The following is a 20,645-nucleotide window of genomic DNA, read 5'->3' as shown; positions in this document are numbered from 1 at the left end:
GTGGCACATTTGGTCCCTTGAAGAAAAGGCTTAAGATTTTGCTCGTACGCAGGGCGTACGTAAGAGTACATGCAGCGTACTCATACAGCATGAAAATCATGGATAATCAGCTAGTACGATGGGCATATGTGTGGTACGCCGAGCGTACTAGCCCAACCTTTAAACCCTAATTTTAAGGGTTGCTCCATATTTAAAGAACATTATATCCTTATTTGATCATCCTTAACAGCCACCAAACCCTCCCTAAGCCCTAATTCCGAGTTAAGTTGCTTGTGTGAGTTTTTACATGCTTTTTTAGTGTTCTTGGTGCTTGTAGTGGAAGAAGGAGAATAGAGAAGAAGGAGTGGATGGTAGAAGGTTTGTAGATCCAAAAACCTTTCCTCTTTGTGCATCATTTTAAGGTATAAAGTCTATACCTTCGCAAGCTTTTAATTAGATCTTCATGGTTGAAGTTTTATGAACTTTTTTCCCAAAGAATGGACCTTTATGAGTTTGGAGCACTCTAGGGAATTGTAGTTGTCCTTTCATGCATTCTAGGACCTATAAATTCATAAAAATGGTTGCTTGATCATTTCCGTTGGCTCATGCATGGGTAAAGTAGCTTATAGTGTATTAGAAGTTAATGATTGTTGCATTGGGCCTTTTCTAGCGATGCACAGGCTTAAAGTCGATGACTTTATGGGTTAAGACATATTAGAATGGTCAGATTTGAGGTTGGGTTAATTGTCTTAAGGGATTAAGACACAAATTTTGTGAAAGTAAAGGCAGACGGAGTACGCCAGGCGTACTCCTGGCTACGCCTCGCATAGCCAGTTCCACCCTCGATGGGTTCTGATTGCGATGTACGCCCCGCGTAAAGAAGAGTATGCCCATCGTATGTGCTGGGCAGTTGACTTCGTTGACTTTTGACATGTGGTCAAGATTACGGGTTTTGGACCATGAGAAAGGAAAAATAGTCTTTTTGCCCTTAGGAGATTTAGTTATGGGATTTGGACTCATGGGTTGCGTTTTAGACCTTAGTTATTAATTAGGGTTAATTATTTTGTTGATTAGGTAGAGTCTTGATCAAACAGTTTGGGTGTGAGATTTACTTGTCGTCTGTATCAGGAGAGTCTCCTCACTTATTCTTACCTGTGTGGTAAAATAATTGTCTCTGTGACGACCAACTGGGTCTAGCTGTTATTATTATGTTATGTTGTTTATAGGTGACTGAGACAGTTGATAGTCTCCAGGGTTGTTAATAACCCACAGGACGTGTTGTTAGCTCACTGGGACTGCTGATAGTCCCCAGGGTTGCTGAGAACCCATAGTTGTTTACATATGTTGTGCGGTATGTGGTATCTTGGGGAACCCAGTAAGCTTCATTCTTATAGTTGTTGATTTATATGTGGCAGGTACTTCTGAGGACCACGGGAAGGTGAAAGTCTAATTGTACACTCGCTGGGAGATTTGTTACTAGGACAGTTGTGAACTATAATATTTTGTAACAATGGTTGTTTTAACAATTATGTGGTTGAGAACTTGGTTTATGAAACTTTATTTTGGTAAAATAAAAATGAAAAATTTGGTTTAAAATTTGAGGTGTTTCACATTTAAGGAAATTTATATTCCTTTTGTACATAATTATGTTGAATTGCATATTTGGTCATATGTATAATGTATTTTCATGTTTTCTCAATATATATATATATATATATATATATATATATATATATATATATATATATATATATATATATATATACACGAAGAGTATTACAATTTATGATTCATCAAATAACTTATATCTTTATAGTTGTCTACTTAAAATCATGTAATTTTTATTAATATTAATTAATATATCACAACAATGTGTACTTATATCATTTATAGCATTATACTATAGCTTATATGATTTATTGATGATTTATACAATTTAGATTGCTTATTTGTTATCTCACAAACGTTTAACCAATAATAAGTATGATGCTATTTTGTGTATAAAACTTGCAAATCATCAAAACTTTAATAAACACTCATGTATTCTCCCTAAATAAAAATTCTCTAAAAGAGGGGACTTAGAAACTCACATTCGATGCGTGATCTCAATCCTAGTTCGTTTTGGTGAAGCTTTTCGTGAGTAACCGCAATGTAACCATTGTAGGACTTTAAAAACATTTATGGGTTTGTTTTGCAATAATTTAAACCAAAGGGACTTGTTTTTAAATACTTTACATTAAAAAAGGGTTGATTTGTAATTTATCGAACACAAGATAATGATTTGTGATAAATTAAATCAAAATGAACAATTTGATATTTTAAAACAGTAGAGGGACCATTTTTGTAATGACTCACTCAAATGGGACCAAACTTGTAAATATTTATATTAAATGGGCTGATTTTTATTTAATACTATAATTGTAGGGACTAGTTTTGAAAAAATCACCAATATATACAAAATGAAGGTGATGGCTTCGTCTTCTTTAGATTCGGAAGAATGGAACTCTATCGAAGCAGCCGATCGAATAAAGGGGTGGATCAGTGGAGGCTAAACATGTCGTGAGGAGGGCATCCACCAATTTTCGGAGAGCCCTCATTTGCTCGCTTGACCTTGTCACCGGCAACAATCTAACCCAAGAGAGTTGCAATAGCCATCAAATCCATGGAGGGCGCCACTTTCGTTCGGTCTAAACAGGATAAGGAAGAAGAATGGAAATAAGAGAAGAGGTGGGGCTGCTAGCAGTGATGAATCGGAAAAGCACCACCGGCGCTTAATCTAGTCGAAGAAGTAAAAGAAAGGAATGAACGGGGCAGCTAGGTTGCCGTCAAGTGAGATAGGAGGTTTTTCCTTCTTTCCGACATCAATTCACATAGCTTGGGAATGGTGGAGAGGCTGAGATGGCAGCGGTAGTGCCTTGGCTCGCCGACAGTCGCCTTTGACGGAAGGTCCCCACGACGGGACTATTTTTGGTCGCCGATGGGTAGCATTAGTCTAGTGGATTAGATGGGTGTTTAGTTGGTAGTTTATCATCGAGAAAAAGGGAAGAGGAGGATAGAAGAGGTGCTCCAACCACCGGAGATTGGTCGTCGGCCCTCTTCATCTTCTTCGTTGTAGTCACAAACGAGAGGGAGAGAAAGATCAGTAAAAAGAAAATGAAAGTGACTGTGTACTCTTGGCTAGGGGTGTGCATAAAACCGCACAAACCGCATAAACCGCCCGCACCGCACCACACCGCACCGCAAAATGCGGTTTTCAACATTCGCGGTGCGGTTCGCGGTCTGTAATTTTCGTAAACCGCACTATGCAGTGCGGTTTGCTGTTTTTTGATACAAAACCGCGGTTCAAACCGCACCACACCACATAGTTTATATATATATATATATATATATATATATATATATATATATATATATATATATATATATATATATATATATATCAAATTAGTGATCCAAAATTTCAAAAATCTATCAAATCGTATAACAATTATATAAATTATAAATATGTTTGTGAAACTCCTAAATCAAAACATATAAACACTTGTAGTAATATCTACAATCTAGATATATATACATGGAGAAACTTAGTCAGGAGATATTTATCCATATTTTGCCAAAAAGACGACTATCCAAAAGGGAAAAATATGTTTTCATCAATCCTAAATAATTTTACGATTACAAATAATTTCTATTTTGATATCTTAAGAAATCTTCTAATGTATCTAAAAGTTAAATATGCAATATTAAAAGATGATTATCAAACCGCATCAAAACCACCTGCACCGCATCAAACCGCACCGCACCGCATAACGCGGTTAAAAACCTCCGCGCTGCGATTTGCGGTTTCCACACAATTCAAACCGCACATGCGGTGCGGTTTGCGGTTTTGACTAAAAACCACATCAAACCGCACCGCACACCCCTATTCTTGGCTTCCATCTTAAGCCATTGCACAAATATTGGAAAATTCTTTATTGACTTTTTAAGAGATAATTTTTGTAATAATTAAAGGCAAATTATTTTTATATGATATCAATCTAGTTTCTTGATTCCTCTGTCATCATATTGTCTCATGTAATCTTCCTTAATAAATGAAGGTTTTTTTTGCCATATATTATTCTCTCATTCAATTTGTCACATGTCTTTCTCTCATTCAAATTGTCACATGTCATTTTCACATAATTTAAGATATATATTTATTTTCCACTTGTCATTTACTTTATTTGTTCATTTCTAATATATCATTGATTTAGTTTCCATAAATTAAACATACCATAATGACTATTAATTTCAAATTTTAAATTTTAAATTTCAATTTCAATTTCAAATCAATTTACAATTTAAACATTTGTATTTAAAATTTCGTTATAATTAACATGTTTAGTACATGAGTCAATTTTAATTTATTTATTTTTTGCATGTTGATTTTTTTTCATATTTTTCACTTATTTTAGATTTTCAAATTCAAATAAACTTCCTATTTAATTGTTCTTATTTAACATTTTGTTTGAATCAACCCGTATAACATACGGGTCTCACAACTAGTTTTTATAAAATGTATGTTTATTGTCTCGATTGTGATGATTCCAAAAATGCAGATATGATTCTATTTGGATATACGGAACTCCGTGAAATGACGTTGAAAATTCCACGATTAAATGATTCAGATTCGACATACTTTATGAATTTGATTTTGGTCGACATTAAAAATAAGATAAAAATGAAATAAAATACTAGACCATAGTTTTAGTCAAAAAAACATGCTCAAAAGCGATTTACGATATTCGTAGCTATTTCAAACGAAGTAGTGCGAGAGGAAAGGAGAGAAAAACAAAGCAATGCCTAGAGCTCCGTCAATCCGCTGTTCATCGATAGACGAAGCTCTCTCTTTATCATCTCGAGCCAGATGCAACAAAGGATGAGTCCTTTTTCCTTCTCGCGAACCACGGAAGCGCCTAGCACCCAGAGGAACAAAACTTCTTTGGGAAAACAGCGCATAAAAAGGGCTGGCCCGTCAAAAGTCTGGCGCCTTCGCGAACGAAGTTCAGAATCAACAAGGGTTCATAGAACGAAGGGAGTGTACAACCGGGGAAAATCAGATAAATATTGATTTGTATAACTTTAAAGAGGCGTAACTTTCTCATACGATCTCCGTTTTGGATATTATTTATATCTACAGAATTAGGAGAACATAATCTTTTCAAATTAGTCCTAAATACACGCAAAATTTCATTTTTAACGTCACATATATAATTAGTTTTTGATGATTTTTTATTCAATATTTCACGAGATACGGTTTGTGTAGTTTGAGATGTTCTAAAGGTAACTATGAATATAATATTTTAAATATAAATTGTAAACATAACATTACATAAATTGGTCATTAATGCATAGCGGTTCGTGGTGGTTTAACCGCCGAACTCTAACCAATTTTTACAAATTGTCATAAAATAACTCCATTTTTTTTAATAGTAAATTTTTTTAAATCAATAATTTAAAAAAATCTGGAATATTAAAAAAAAACTACAATTTTTAAACCAAAAAAAATCAATGTTTTTAAGTGCATCAATGCATATGTTTTTAAGTAAGTATATGCCTATTTCTGATACGGAGGACTGAGACGGTAGATAGCGATGGAAGAGATACAATGAAAAAGACGTGTGCAAAAAAATAATTTTGGGATATTCATATTAGTAAAACTCTATTGGTTTGTGTATTTTGAGTCTATACCTATTTGATGTGCATCGGAGAAAAAATAATATTGCATCAAGTATATGATGGATGACCTGCATATTGTAACTTTATTCTAGTGGTATTTGTTACTTGAGAGTGTGTCTCTGTATATATTGTTAAAAAGATTATTTAAATTTGTATTTGAGTAGAAATATTATCATTTTTATTTGATATATTTTCCTATTTTTCATGTTAAAGAAAAAAAACAACTAGATCATAAATTGATGCAAGTGAAAAAAGAAACACTGAATTACCTAGAATCTATATATGTATTGCGAACGAGGAGGTCAGATGGAGCAGGGGATCATTACGCTATTATTGGCCATGTGTAAGAGTCTTCAAATGACATCATGATATATATATATATATATATATATATATATATATATATATATATATATATATATATATATATATATATATATAAGAACTACCTAGAATCTAGAGATATATTGCTTCCCAAAACTTAGAACAAAACTCACCTTATCAATCTTCAGCACAGAAGGACGAAGGCGACTTACTACGTGTAACCGAAAGCAGCATCACCTTCACCAACTCCGTTCAAACTTAGAGGCAAACGTGACATCATCCAGTAGAGCTGACAATATTCGATGGAAGTAAAATGACAACATTTGTAGAAAAATCGATTGTGATTGAGGTCGATCGTCGTTCTATTTGAAAAGTATGTTTTGTACTAGAAAACAGTGCATTGAATTAGTGTCCTATGACCTGACCCATATCTGGTACTCCTTATGATTACTTGGTGTATACGGAATATATATATATATATATATATATATATATATATATATATATATATATATATAGCTAAGATCGAATAGATAGTAGGCTGGGTGAATCTTCTCTAAGCCCACAACTAAACAAGGAACAGGAAATGAAGCGGAAAGCACACATCCAACTACCTGTCGGATCCGATTAATATATATCCCTAATGTATAAACTAAGGAATCATAAAGTTAGCATTATAGGCCCCTTTCTACTGAATGTACTAGACTCGACTGTTCTGTTTGTCACTTGAAAAGATGTAAGTTTTCCCTAGTTTATAACTATCTTAACTCGAAAATAGTTTGCATTAACTTTCAAGTGGAACTGTCACAATATGAAAGTAAAGGGAAAAATGAAAGTATACTGTTGTCTTTTAAATTGACATACTGAAGTACTTGTTCATGTTACTAGTATCTATTGATTAGACAATTACTAAAAGTAATGAATCCTATACTCTTAACGCCTTTATCGATACTGATGTGAGTTTTGTATATATTTATGTGTTTTATTTATTAATATCCGGTACTTTGTAGATGTACCGCTGTGACAACCCGAAATTTTTTTGCTTTGAAAGCTCAGTCAGTCAACTCAACTGAGTGTCAGACTCATTGGTAATGAGTTCTACCCTGGTTAAAGGTCATTATAAGGAGTTTTAAGCCTACTACACTTAAGGAATGAGTGTTAGAATGTACCTGCTAGAGACACTGTTCAACAAATCAAGCCTTAACCTCTTCATTTAGAGTTCACGGCCACAACACTTGAGTTTACGGCCGTAAACTCAAGGTGGGCCGTAAACTCCCCCTTTAACACTCATATCCTTCATTTTCATTCATTATCTCACTTTCACCTCAAGAACACTCCATTTCTCTCTCAACTATCATCCCGATTTTCATCCTAGATCTTCAAAAGTTGTAAGTGTTCTTCCTTGATTTGTTGATACATCTCTTAATCTAGTATCATCTAATGATTTCATCCATGTAAATCATCTTTTCTTAGATCTTCAAGAAACATCAAGAACACCAAGAATAAACACTAGTGTTCTTGGACCTTAATCACCATTTCAAGCCTCTATATCGTAAGTACTCACTCCTTAACTTGTTATCTAGTAAGAACACATGATTAGAGCCTTAAAACTTCATCAAACTCATCATCAAGGAGAGTTTACGATCATGAGTTTACACCCTGGTCGTAAACCCTTAATAGGGTGGTGTTTTGAGCCTTAAACACTTCTAGACCCTTGTTAACCTTTGGAACACTTGAACCTTTGAAACTCCTTGCCTTTAAAACCCAAGATATGACCATTTGGAGAGTTTACGACCATGGAGTTTATGGTCTGGCCGTAAACACCTCAACACCCTCCAAAACATTGGTTTTGCTCATCCTTGTGAAGAGCAATGATCCCTCAAGTTTCCCTAGCATTCAAACACCCTCTTATGCACATTACCATGAGTTTACGGCCATGAGTTTACACCCTAGCCGTAAACACCTTTTCCTGGCCGTAAACACCCCGTAGTCCAATCACATGTGATTCCAACACTTGGTCAAAGTGTTTCCTAGTCCCGTGAGGTGTTTCCTTGCATTAGGTTGCTTCCAAACACTATATTTATGTCAGTATATGCCATTATATGTCATTTAGGACTCGTTAAGTCTCGGGACTTCATTCGTGGAGCTTCTCATCCTTACACACATATTCGCTTGAATCACCCACATCAGGTGAGTTCATACCCCGTAATCAATCTTTTAAACTATTTTAAATGCTTCTAAGGGGGGAATACAAGTTGAACACAATGATAATTGTGTAATTGTTTGTTATAAACATTTTCAAAAGATTACTTATGTCATTTATAAGTAGTCAAAACATTTCAAAAACTCTTTTAAAGTTATGTTACTTTATAGTTTAACAAAACTCCGTTTTTAAAGTACCAGCATAACTTAGTAGAAAAATGAGTCTTTTCAATAACAGTTCAAGTAAAATACTAGTAAACTATGAGAGGTATAGTTTAGAGGTTCAGTTCATACTAGATACAATACACGATAACATAAAGAGAAACAAACGAGGTAGAAACAATACATCAGAGAGACATACTATACACTATACACTATACACTATAACAGAACGAACATACTAAGATGCTATAGCATGAGAACATACTAGATCTAATTATACCAATGAATCACTAACTCATTGTTTGTAACAAAAGGTGATAGTTAAACTGGGTATACATGATCATACAACTTTAATGTGAATTACACGGCTTGAAATGGTTTGCAGAGGTCGCGTTTGGTCCCTAGAATCTCTTGACAGGGAGAACGTATAGTACGGACACTAGCCTTCACATTATAACCTTACTAAAACATACATGTTTTAAGGTAATTAGTACTACATAATGTTATTTCAAAATACAACTGTATACTTATAAATTCCCATTACTTTCAGTAAGTGGCAATTCAACTTGAAAGCTAATACAAACTATTTTCGAGTCAAGATAGTTATAAACTAGGGAAAACTTACACTTTACAAACGACACACAGAGCAGTCGGGTCTAGTACATTCAGTAGAAAGGGACCTATAATGCTAACTTTATGATTCCATAGTGTATGCATTCAAGGATATATATTAATCGGGTCCGACAGGTAGTAAGATGTGTGCTTTCCGCTTCATTTCCTGTTCCTTGTTTGGTTGTGGGCTTAGAGCAGATACACCTAGCCTACTCTCTATCCGAGCTTAGCTATATATATGTTCTGTATACACCAAGTAATCATAAGGGGTACCATGTATGGGTCAGGTCATAGGACACTAATTCAATGCACAATTTTCTAGTACAAAACATACTTTTCAAAAATGAAGAACTTCTGGAATACAACACTAGAAACTTAACCAGTAAAGGGTTTAATCCATTTTATTAAACCAGTAAAACTTAAAGGACCTTAGGTGGTTAATTCTATAATACCTTATTTTATACACCAGGGTTATATATAATTAATATCCGATAGGTAGTTGGATGTGTGCTTTCCGCCTCATTCCCTGTTCCTTGTTTGGTTGTGGGCTTAGGGCAGATTCACACAATTAACTATATGTTCGATATTAGATTATATATAGCTAGTATAAACTAAGTGATTATAGAAGGAACTACTGTGGTTATCATTTTATTATAAGAAATAAGGGTTTTCTTAAAGGATCTTTTCATTAAATATAAAGGAACTATTACAGTTAACTCCGTGAGTACCGAGTGAATACGCATGGGTTATATACAACGAAGATCTAACAAACAATGGGATGTGTGTCTTCCGCTTCATTTCCTGTTCCTTGTTTGGTTGTGGGCTTAGGGCAGATACACACAACCGATTGTTTGTTTACTCTGGGTTTTATATAACTTGTATCCATTTAATACTCATAGAAAGGATTGTAGAGTCATTTTTACTTATCCTTCATCAAAGCAGGAAATATAAGATTTTCTGGAGGAACAGACAAACTTTTCTAGACAGAACTTACTACAACTTACTACAACTTTCTACAAACTTTCTTACTACTTACTACATCACTAAAATCTTATGAACTCACCAGCTTAAATGCTGATCTACGCTTTCAAAATAACTTGTATTCTCAAGAGACCAGTAGACAGGTACGCGCTCTGGGATTCAGAAGATGGAGCATTTCAGCTTCATGTCTTTTTGATTATTTGCTATGTATTCTATATTATGTGAATCACATACTTTGTAAACACTTTCTTTCTAATGAAATGGTTGTTTATTACTTCGCTTACTATGATGAATGACTTGTGATACTAAACATGACGTCCTCCGCCCCAGAACGTTTCCGCCGTTCCGGTTTTGGGGTGTGACAGATCGGTATCAGAGCATTGTTTATAGTGAATTACGTATATCAACCGATAAAAGATATACAACTATAAATACAATGGGGCCGAAGTGCTCTGGATAAGAATATATTTTAAATATATAATGATACCTTATAAAAGTATACATACTTGCTTATACATATATACATACTAGAACAAGTATCATAAGAAGAACAGAACAGAAGAAGTTAAAGGTTGAACACTGTGGTCAAACCTGGACAGTTATGTAATCATAGCTAGAATCAATATAGCCTGATCAACTATATTCATTCGAGATGTGACCGACATGTGTTTGGGAGTGATGTGGTGTTGCAACGGTCTTAAAACTTACCTAATACTAGTCAAGAGAATACTATATCAAGTACAGAGAGTTAGAATACTATAGGAGTATTCTATGATACTATCACGCGATAACAAGTTTAAAACATACCAAGTAGATTACATTAAAATACTATAGGAGTATTTTAAGGCACTACATAAATAACTTATGTGATAACTTAAAAGACCCTTACGGATAGGTCTATAATTTTACAATGTATACTTCCAAGGTTATATATAATTGAGAATTTATAGACTTAGAATTTGTGATCTACGCTCCACTACCTGTTCCTTGTTTGGTTGTGGTTTTGGAGTAGGATCACTTATTCGAAGGTCTATTTAATCTTGAATTATATACAACTTGTATCCATTGTGCGATTATAGGAGGACTCTGTAAGGATCACCCCATAATGTTTCACTTAAATATCATAGATTCTTTAGTCACTTACATTCTCGCACGACAAGCCCAAGTAGATGTAACCACTTCCTCATAGTAGACAACAGAAGAGTCAGGAGGAAACGAGAGCAAGTTCATGAGGAGCTTTCAAAGAGGGATCAACCGAAGTAACCCATAACGTCTTATACGTCACACTAATAAATAATAATATTGTTAACTTAATGAGCGACTGGAGACACTGCTCACATTATGTGTTAGGATTATTTTCTTACATGCAGCTGGTAACAGTTATTCAGGCAACAGATATTCATTCGAGGATAGCTATCCCAAATTCATAAAGTTTATTAGGTATAGACTCAATTATGAATTTATTCTAGAACCTTGTGGAAGTCAAGACCCGATACACCCAGAACTAGGATAACCTTGTCTTTTCAGCTTTCGGCTTGTGTCCATTGCTTTAGACTTATTCCATCTCATCATTGTATTCTTTTAGCAAAGATTCCTCCTCGCAAATCAAACAGACGCGCTACTCCGATAACTCCAACTCCACCATTGCAATTCGATCCTGCTGCTCTTCAAGCAGCGATATCCTCCGCAGTGGCAACTGCTCTAGCTCACTTCGGTGAAAGTGGTACCCTCGGATCTGGTAGCGGTACCCACTTAACCAACCCCGTAGTTACTCACGAACACCCAAGGGAGTGTTCGTATAAGGACTTCATGAACTGCAAACCCAATTCCTTCGATGGAAATGGTGGAGTCATCGCTCTGATGCGATGGTTCGAGAAAACACATTCGGTCTTCGAAATCTGTTCGTGCCCAGAAGGGAGCAAAGTGAAGTTTGCTGCCTGCACCTTCTCCAACAGATCCCTAACATGGTGGAACAGCCATGTTAAGTCACTGACCCTATCAGTGGCTAACTCAATAGGTTGGGAAAACCTAAAAGAGTTAATGCTGGAACTCTCCCGAAGTGTGGAAAGTGCAACTATCACCACACCGGAGTATGCCGGGAAATGCAGTGTCTGAACTGCCACAGAAAGGGACACACAACCCGTTTCTGTAGGGCACCGGCTCAACCGATCTCCCAAGTCCCCAGAGTTGAAGAAAACCAAGCCTGCTATGGCTGTGGTGAGACTGGACACTACCAGGAGGACTGCCCGATAACAAATAACTCAAGAGCAGATGGAAGAATTCTGATGATCACCGCAGGAGAATCGACCTCGGAGTCGTCATCGAACAGCGGTACGTTTTCGAAATAATAATTACTTTGAAAAAAATTAATTTATATTTATATAAGATTAAAACTTGGGGATAAAACTTAAAAGTAATTATAATAACTCACATAATGAAGTAGGTCACAGTATTCAAAAGAACTAAGAGATCCGTTCTGAGAAGCTATGATGGCTTAGGATGTACGTTAGGGTTGTGCATAGCTAAGATTTTGCAGACTTAGAGTGAGTGATTCCGCCTTAATTCATGTTCCTTGTTTGGTTGTGGATTTGAGGCAGAGTTACCCAGTTGACCGTCTTATTCATCTTAATTATTCATAACTTGTATATTCCAGGCGATCGTAGTGGTACCAAGGATGATCGTAGTTAAAGTATCAATACTAGATAACAAAGCACTTTCGGGGTATGTATGCGCACATCGCGGTACGATACGTAGAAGTGTTAACATCAAGAGGAAAACAGAAAGTACTAGAACATTTACAAAGAGTACATTTTCGAGAACACTAGGGAAGTACATCATCGTATAACAGACATTTCTTTCAAATCGGCCAAAACATTGTTCATTAAAGAGTCCGTCGCTATCATTCGTCATGAGTTGGCGTGGTCCTCACCATACTAAGTTCATATGTTTCTATCGCCTCGACCGTCAAGTTCACGAAACCTTCGTCATTCGTAACGACAGTCCGACCCAGACCTCAGTTTTGTCTTTCGTATTCTAAACCCCGAAGTACTCGTACGAAGAGTATTTTGTCCTTCGAAGCCTTGCCGTCGTATGTCCGCAGACCTTTCCGAATTACCACTCGTCCAGCAGACCAAGTTCAAGCATAGAGGCTAAGGACGAATACAGCCCACCTATCCCTATTAAGTGTATACGCGAGGGTGGTATACGATTATGATTACGCAGATCTAGTATGTGTGTTTCCGCCCTATCTCCTATTCCTTGTTTGGTTGTGGACCTGGGGCAGAGTCGCACATCCGACCGTCTTACTAATCCTAATTATATACGACTTGTATACACGAGGTAATGATAGATGGACCAAGTACGAATCCTATCATGAACACCAGGGTAAAGTTGCCAGGTCTACGAGTGGGTATTCTGCTAATCAGAGGAACGCAACCCCAGTAATACTGTAAGAAAGCTAATTTCGGGACGAAATTCCATCTAACGGGGGGATGATGTGACAACCCGAAAATGTTTTGCTTTGAAAGCTCAGTCAGTCAACTCAACTGAGTGTCAGACTCATTGGTAATGAGTTCTAGCCTTGTTAAAGGTCATTCTAAGGAGTTTTAAGCCTAGTACACTTAAGGAATGAGTGTTAGAATCTACCTGCTAGAGACACTGTTCAACAAATCAAGCCTTAACCTCTTCATTTAGAGTTCACGGCCACAACACTTGAGTTTACGGCCGTAAACTCAAGGTGGGCCGTAAACTCCCCCTTTAACACTCATATCCTTCATTTTCATTCATTATCTCACTTTCACCTCAAGAACACTCCATTTCTCTCTCAACTATCATCCCGATTTTCATCCTAGATCTTCAAAAGTTGTAAGTGTTCTTCCTTGATTTGTTGATACATCTCTTAATATAGTATCATCTAATGATTTCATCCATGGAAATCATCTTTTCTTAGATCTTCAAGAAACACCAAGAACACACACTAGTGTTCTTGGACCTTAATCACCATTTCAAGCCTCTATATCGTAAGTACTCGCTCCTTAACTTGTTATCTAGTAAGAACACATGATTAGAGCCTTAAAAATTCATCAAACTCATCATCAAGGAGAGTTTACGGCCATGAGTTTACACCCTGGCCGTAAACCCATAAAAGGGTGGTGTTTTGAGCCTTAAACAGTTCTAGACCCTTGTTAACCTTTGGAACACTTGAACCTTTGAAACTCCTTGCCTTTAAGACCCAAGATATGACCATTTGGAGAGTTTGCGGCCATGGAGTTTATGGTCTGGCCGTAAACACCTCAACACCCTCCAAAACATTGGTTTTGCTCATCCTTGTGAAGAGCAATGATCCCTCAAGTTTCCCTAGCATTCAAACACCCTCTTATGCACATTACCATGAGTTTACGACCATGAGTTTACACCCTGGCCGTAAACACCTTTTCCTGGCCGTAAACACCCCGTAGTCCAATCACATGTGATTCCAACACTTGGTCAAAGTGTTTCGTAGTCCCGTGAGGTGTTTCCTTGCATTAGGTTGCTTCCAAACACTATATTTATGTCAGTATATGCCATTATATGTCATTTAGGACTCGTTAAGTCTCGGGACTTCATTCGTGGAGCTTCTTATCCTTACACACATATTCGCTTGAATCACCTACATTAGGTGAGTTCATACCCCGTAATCAATCTTTTAAACTGTTTTAAATGCTTTTAAGGGGGGGAATACAAGTTGAACACAAAGATAATTGTGTAATTGTTTGTTATAAACATTTTCAAAAGATTACTTATGTCATTTATAAGTAGTCAAAAAATTTCAAAAACTCTTTTAAAGTTATGTTACTTTATAGTTTAACAAAACTCCGTTTTTAAAGGAACAGCATAACTTAGTAGAAAAATGAGTCTTTTCAATAACAGTTCAAGTAAAATACTAGAAAACTATAAGGGGTATAGTTTAGAGGTTCAGTTCATACTAGATACAATACACGATAACATAAAGAGAAACAAACGAGGTAGAAACAATACATCAGAGAGACATACTATACACTATACACTATACACTATACACTATACACTATAACATAACGAACATACTAAGATGTTATAGCATGAGAACATACTAGATCTAATTATGAATCACTAACTCATTGTTTGTAACAAAAGGTGATAGTTAAATTGGGTATACATGATCATAAAACTTTAATGTGAATTACACGGCTTGCAATTGTTTGCAGAGGTTGCGTTTGGTCCCCATAATCTCCTGACAGGGAGAACGTATAGTACGGGCACTAGCCTTCACATTATAACCTTACTAAAACATACATGTTTTAAGGTAATTAGTACTACAGAATGTCATTTCAAAAGACAACTGTGTACTTATAAATTCCCATTACTTTCAGTAAGTGGCAGTTCCACTTGAAAGCTAATACAAACTATTTTCGAGTAAATATAGTTATAAACTAGGGAAAACTTACACTTTACAAACGACACACAGAGCAGTCGGGTCTAGTACATTCAGTAGAAAGGGACCTATAATGCTAACTTTATGATTCCTTAGTGTATGCATTCAGGGAAATATATTAATCAGGTCCGACAGGTAGTAAGATGTGTGCTTTCCGCTTCATTTCCTGTTCCTTGTTTGGTTGTGGGCTTAGAGCAGATACACCTAGCCTACTCTCTATCCGAGCTTAGCTATATATATGTTCTGTATACACCAAGTAATCATAAGGGGTACCATGTATGGGTCAGGTCATAGGACACTAATTCAATGCACAATTTTCTAGTACAAAACATACTTTTCAAAAATGAAGAACTTCTGGAATACAACACTAGAAACTTAACCAGTAAAGGGTTTAATCCATTTTATTAAACCAGTAAAACTTAAAGGACCTTAGGTGGTTAATTCTATAATACCTTATTTTATACACCAGGGTTATATATAATTAATATCCGATAGGTAGTTGGATGTGTGCTTTCCGCCTCATTCCCTGTTCCTTGTTTGGTTGTGGGCTTAGGGCAGATTCACACAATTAACTATATGTTCGATATTAGATTATATATAGCTAGTATAAACTAAGTGATTATAGAAGGAACTACTGTGGTTATCATTTTATTATAAGAAATAAGGGTTTTCTTAAAGGATCTTTTCATTAAATATAAAGGAACTATTACAGTTAACTCCGTGAGTACCGAGTGAATACGCATGGGTTATATACAACGAAGATCTAACAAACAATGGGATGTGTGTCTTCCGCTTTATTTCCTGTTCCTTGTTTGGTTGTGGGCTTAGGGCAGATACACACAACCGATTGTTTGTTTACTCTGGGTTTTATATAACTTGTATCCATTTAATACTCATAGAAAGGATTGTAGAGTCATTTTTACTTATCCTTCATCAAAGCAGGAAATATAAGATTTTCTGGAGGAACAGACAAACTTTTCTAGACAGAACTTACTACAACTTACTACAACTTTCTACAAACTTTCTTACTACTTACTACATCACTAAAATCTTATGAACTCACCAGCTTAAATGCTGATCTACGCTTTCAAAATAACTTGTATTCTCAAGAGACCAGTAGACAGGTACGCGCTCTGGGATTCAGAAGATGGAGCATTTCAACTTCATGTCTTTTTGATTATTTGCTATGTATTCTATATTATGTGAATCACATACTTTGTAAACACTTTCTTTCTAATGAAATGGTTGTTTATTACTTCGCTTACTATGATGAATGACTTGTGATACTAAACATGACGTCTTCCGCCCATAACGTTTCCGCCGTTCCGATTTTGGGGTGTGACAACCCCTTTATAAATAAATCTAGATCTTTGTAGATGTACCCCATATATATATATATATATATATATATATATATATATATATATATATATATATATACTATCTTATAAAAGAAATCTTACTATTTCTATAAATAGATTGAATAAAATAATATTATTTTTTTAAGACGTCGAAACCTTAAGCTAATAATACAAATAACTATTAATAAAATAATATTAAATTTTAACATTATCCTTATTTAAATTAAATTGTACAAAAACTAATACAATTTATACAACTAGCCGATGCATGCTTTTCATAGAATCCCTTAATCTCCTGATAATCGAGTCTACGTTTGACTCCTGAGATCTCGCCAACTACCCCCAAATTCTTGTGACTTTCTCCATTTTCGTGATCTCAATTTCAAAATCGAAAACCCTTTATGAAGAACTCTCATCTTCAATCTAAGAAACCATAGCCCCAACACACCACGTCCACCTCTGATCTTCCTCTCCCCAATTTCATGCTCAAAATCTTCATGCATCGCCACAATCCACTGCTTCCCTCAATATGTCTACCATCCAGACCTGTCCTCGTCTCCACCGTCGACGACTTTCACCATTGCTCGACAGTCGGAAATCGTTGCTAACGCACGTCGACTGCAATGACCACGGCCATCACCATCACGACCACGACCTTCATCACCATTGTTCCTCTACACAGCAACCTTATCCACCACTAATTATATTCTCTTTAAAAAAACCCAAATCCCCAGTAACCCTAGACTTCACCAGCATCCCTGTTCATTTCTTGATTAATAACCATTTATTTAACTCAAAATCGTAGATGTTTTGCTCCTTGCAGTTTGTAACATTTGCAGACATTTACATATAGTGAAATGGGATTTGGAGTTGACAAACAAAATGGAAAGGTTTGTATGATGACCTTCGTATGTGACTTTTTATCTATTTGTTTATAAATATGTGAATTTAATTTGTATGATGAACTTCCTGTGCGTTTACTTTTTTGTATGTGTATTTAGTTCGTCTGGATCTTGATCTCTGTGTGTGTTTAACTGTTTGGTGTCAGGAAGGAAGGATGGTGTCTTGAAATAATGGTATTCTCTCCTTATCCAGACGGATCTAGGTAATAAAAAAATTTCTATAAGTTTTCTGAACAGAGTTTAGAGTTTCTTATCTATTGCGGTGGTTTCATTTGGCGTGGGGTTTCAATTTTATCAATTTTTTTTACCCTGTTTCCAGGTAAATATGAAGTAGATAAAATATTTTGGTGAGTATGATGTTATTTTGGGGGGTTCGAGATAGTTGTTTATGGTGGATATGATGTTGTTTTGGAACATATGGGCTTGAATTGCAGACATTTGATTTATTTCAAGCTATGTGTCTGTATGTGTATGCTATATATTATGGTTTGAGACTGTGTGTGTGCATATATTATAGTGTGTGTATGCTAACCTGTGTTTGTATGTGTGTAGCTAACTAGCTATTTGTCATTGACACTTTTTTGGGTAGGTACCGATCTTGGAGAAAGTTGCTGGAAAAATGGTGTCATAGAATAAATCTTTCAACATGGGTTGATTGTTTGTTGGCATTGGCTAGACAGGGTGGTCACATAAAAGTTGTAACAGGTAATGAACATATTATCTCCTCTTTAGTGTTTTTCATTTCTTTAATAAATCCTTTGTGTTTGATACTAAATTTCTATACATCAAGTCAAAATGAAACACTGACTAGACTAAGGGGCTGTTTCTTTTTTAACCTAACGAGCTTAGTAGGTTAAGCTGGCACTTAATCTTGATATCTATGCATGGTAATGTTGTTTCTTTGACTTAATCTGGGCAGAACTGACTTTGTTGAAATGTTTTTTTTGGCAGGTTGATGTTGATGTTGGTTCTTCTATTGTAGCTAATGGTGTATTGGGTCTTGTAGTTGGTGCCATCACTAGCCTTGTTGTGGACATGGCTTTCCTTGTACAGGTCTGTTAACAGTTAGATAACAAACTGTTAAGTTCATTAATTTGATGAGAAAGGGTAGTTTGGTCATTAATTTTGAAACATAGGTCTTGGGTTAGATTGGGATCCCTAATTTTTAACAAAAAAACGTATAAAAGGGTAGTTTGGTCACATGCTGTTTGGGATCGGAACAAGTGGTGAAGGGTAGTTTTCCATTAGTTTTTTTTTTTTTTTTTTTTTTTTTTTTTTAAATATGGTTTTAACAAGAAATAACAACATACTTTGTTATTTAAAAAAATAAAATAAAAACAAATTGAAAGTATGTTGCTATTTCACTATGAACTTAAATGCTAACATATATTTGATCTTAGTACAGGATAGTCATATGCTTGGAAATATTTTACCATTTGTGCTGCCTCAAGCTCTTATTCATTTAATAACCTACCTCAAGTTATGATGAACTGAATCTTAGTCAATGGTTAAGAGTAAGGATTTTCACACTGTACTCTAAGGAATCTAATTTTTATTAGGGTATGATAAAGTAACCCATGAATTTTTATATTTTTGTGTTGTTACAACTTAGTAAGTGTAAGAAGGTATTAGGCTTGACTTCATTAGTTGACATCTTGGTTTTGCTACTCTTAACTAATATTTACTCGGGTGTCTTAAGATGGTATCAGGTATTCAAGTATAAGATATTACACCCTGTGGCTCTTTGCTTGGGAACCGAGACTCATTTCAGCAGATCTAGAAACAAGATCAACAAAAATTAACTTTTATTTGTATTTTTTTATTTCATCAGACCTGAAATCAGAGATCCTTTTCTCAACTAAGTTTTTGTTTCAAATATTTGGTATACAATTTTATAAACTCATCATTTTTCAAATTATCATTTAACTTAAACTATTAATTTTTCATTTATTTATCAGCATCTAAAGTTTTTAAGGATTATATAATGAGGTTTTTCCAGCACAGTAAGAGAAACATTGGTATAACCATGCTTAAAAAAAATCAAATTTTACACTTTTTAATTAAAAAAATCATTTTTTATTGTTTTAGGACGATATTGCCCCTACACACTGTGTTTATATAAATAAAATTCAATTTTTACAGTTTTAGGACCATATTACCCTTGCACAGTGTTTTTATTTTAATAAAATTCATTTTTTTACAGTTTTAGGACCATATTGTCCCTGCCCACTGTTTTAATATTAAAAAGAATTCAATTTTTATAGTTTTAGGACCATATTGCCATGCACACTGTTTTTATATTAAAAAAACCAATTTTACAGTTTTAGGATGTTAATGCCCCTGCAAACTGTTTTTATATTAATAAAATTAATTTTTTACAGTTTTAGGACGATATTGCTCCTGCACACCGTGTTTGTGTGAACTCATTTTAAATATTATTTTTTATTTTGTAGTTTCCAAGCAGTTTGTGAATGCTAAAGCATGGAATAGTTGCATCAGGAGAGTTTAAACTGTATTTTTAACTACACCTTTGCTAAAAATGTATGGTTTAGCTTTGGATTGGGCTGGTAGGTGGATTGGATGTAAACATACAATGATTTATGGTAATCTATTGAGCTTGTGGATGATAGGAATACAATTCCTAGAAGGAGAGCGACTTGTATTTGGAACAAAATTTGGGGCTATATGTCGATTTACTCTAATTCATGATGTTATTATTTACTTTACTCTAATTCATGATGTTATTATTTACTGTGTTTGAGGTTGAATTTGATTGTTAATATCAAAGGTCTCAATGGAGAAAAGTTGGAAATATGATGTTAAATGGACCGTTTCTGCTTTTGAGTTAGATAGATTTGGTGAGTTATGTTAAATTGGATGATTTTGCACCTACAGATGGTTTTGAGTTTGAAGTCGTTAAGTAAATCAGTTGCTGGTTGGATATTGCTTGAA

General features: G+C 35.1%; 1 long non-coding RNA gene across 4 annotated transcripts; it reads left to right on the top strand.

Annotated features, from left to right (window-relative positions):
* The first annotated feature begins 17,085 nt into the window (after window positions 1–17,085).
* LOC145116609 (uncharacterized) lies at window positions 17,086–20,444 on the top strand. 4 transcript variants are annotated; one of them, XR_013712222.1, is made up of 5 exons: window positions 17,086–17,681; window positions 17,840–17,896; window positions 18,283–18,398; window positions 18,645–18,746; window positions 20,147–20,444. It is a non-coding gene; the product is annotated as an uncharacterized LOC145116609 (long non-coding RNA). The 4 variants fall into 4 exon arrangements; XR_013712221.1 differs by having other exon boundaries at window positions 19,099–20,444; XR_013712220.1 differs by having other exon boundaries at window positions 18,645–19,207.
* Window positions 20,445–20,645: the final 201 nt, after the last annotated feature.

The sequence above is a fragment of the Lactuca virosa genome, chromosome 5 (genome assembly GCF_052849685.1).
Source record: "Lactuca virosa cultivar CGN04683 chromosome 5, Lactuca_virosa_CGN04683_v6, whole genome shotgun sequence".
NCBI lineage: Eukaryota > Viridiplantae > Streptophyta > Magnoliopsida > Asterales > Asteraceae > Lactuca > Lactuca virosa.
Note: the sequence above shows the minus strand (reverse complement) of the source record. Positions and strands in the feature narration are given on the sequence as shown.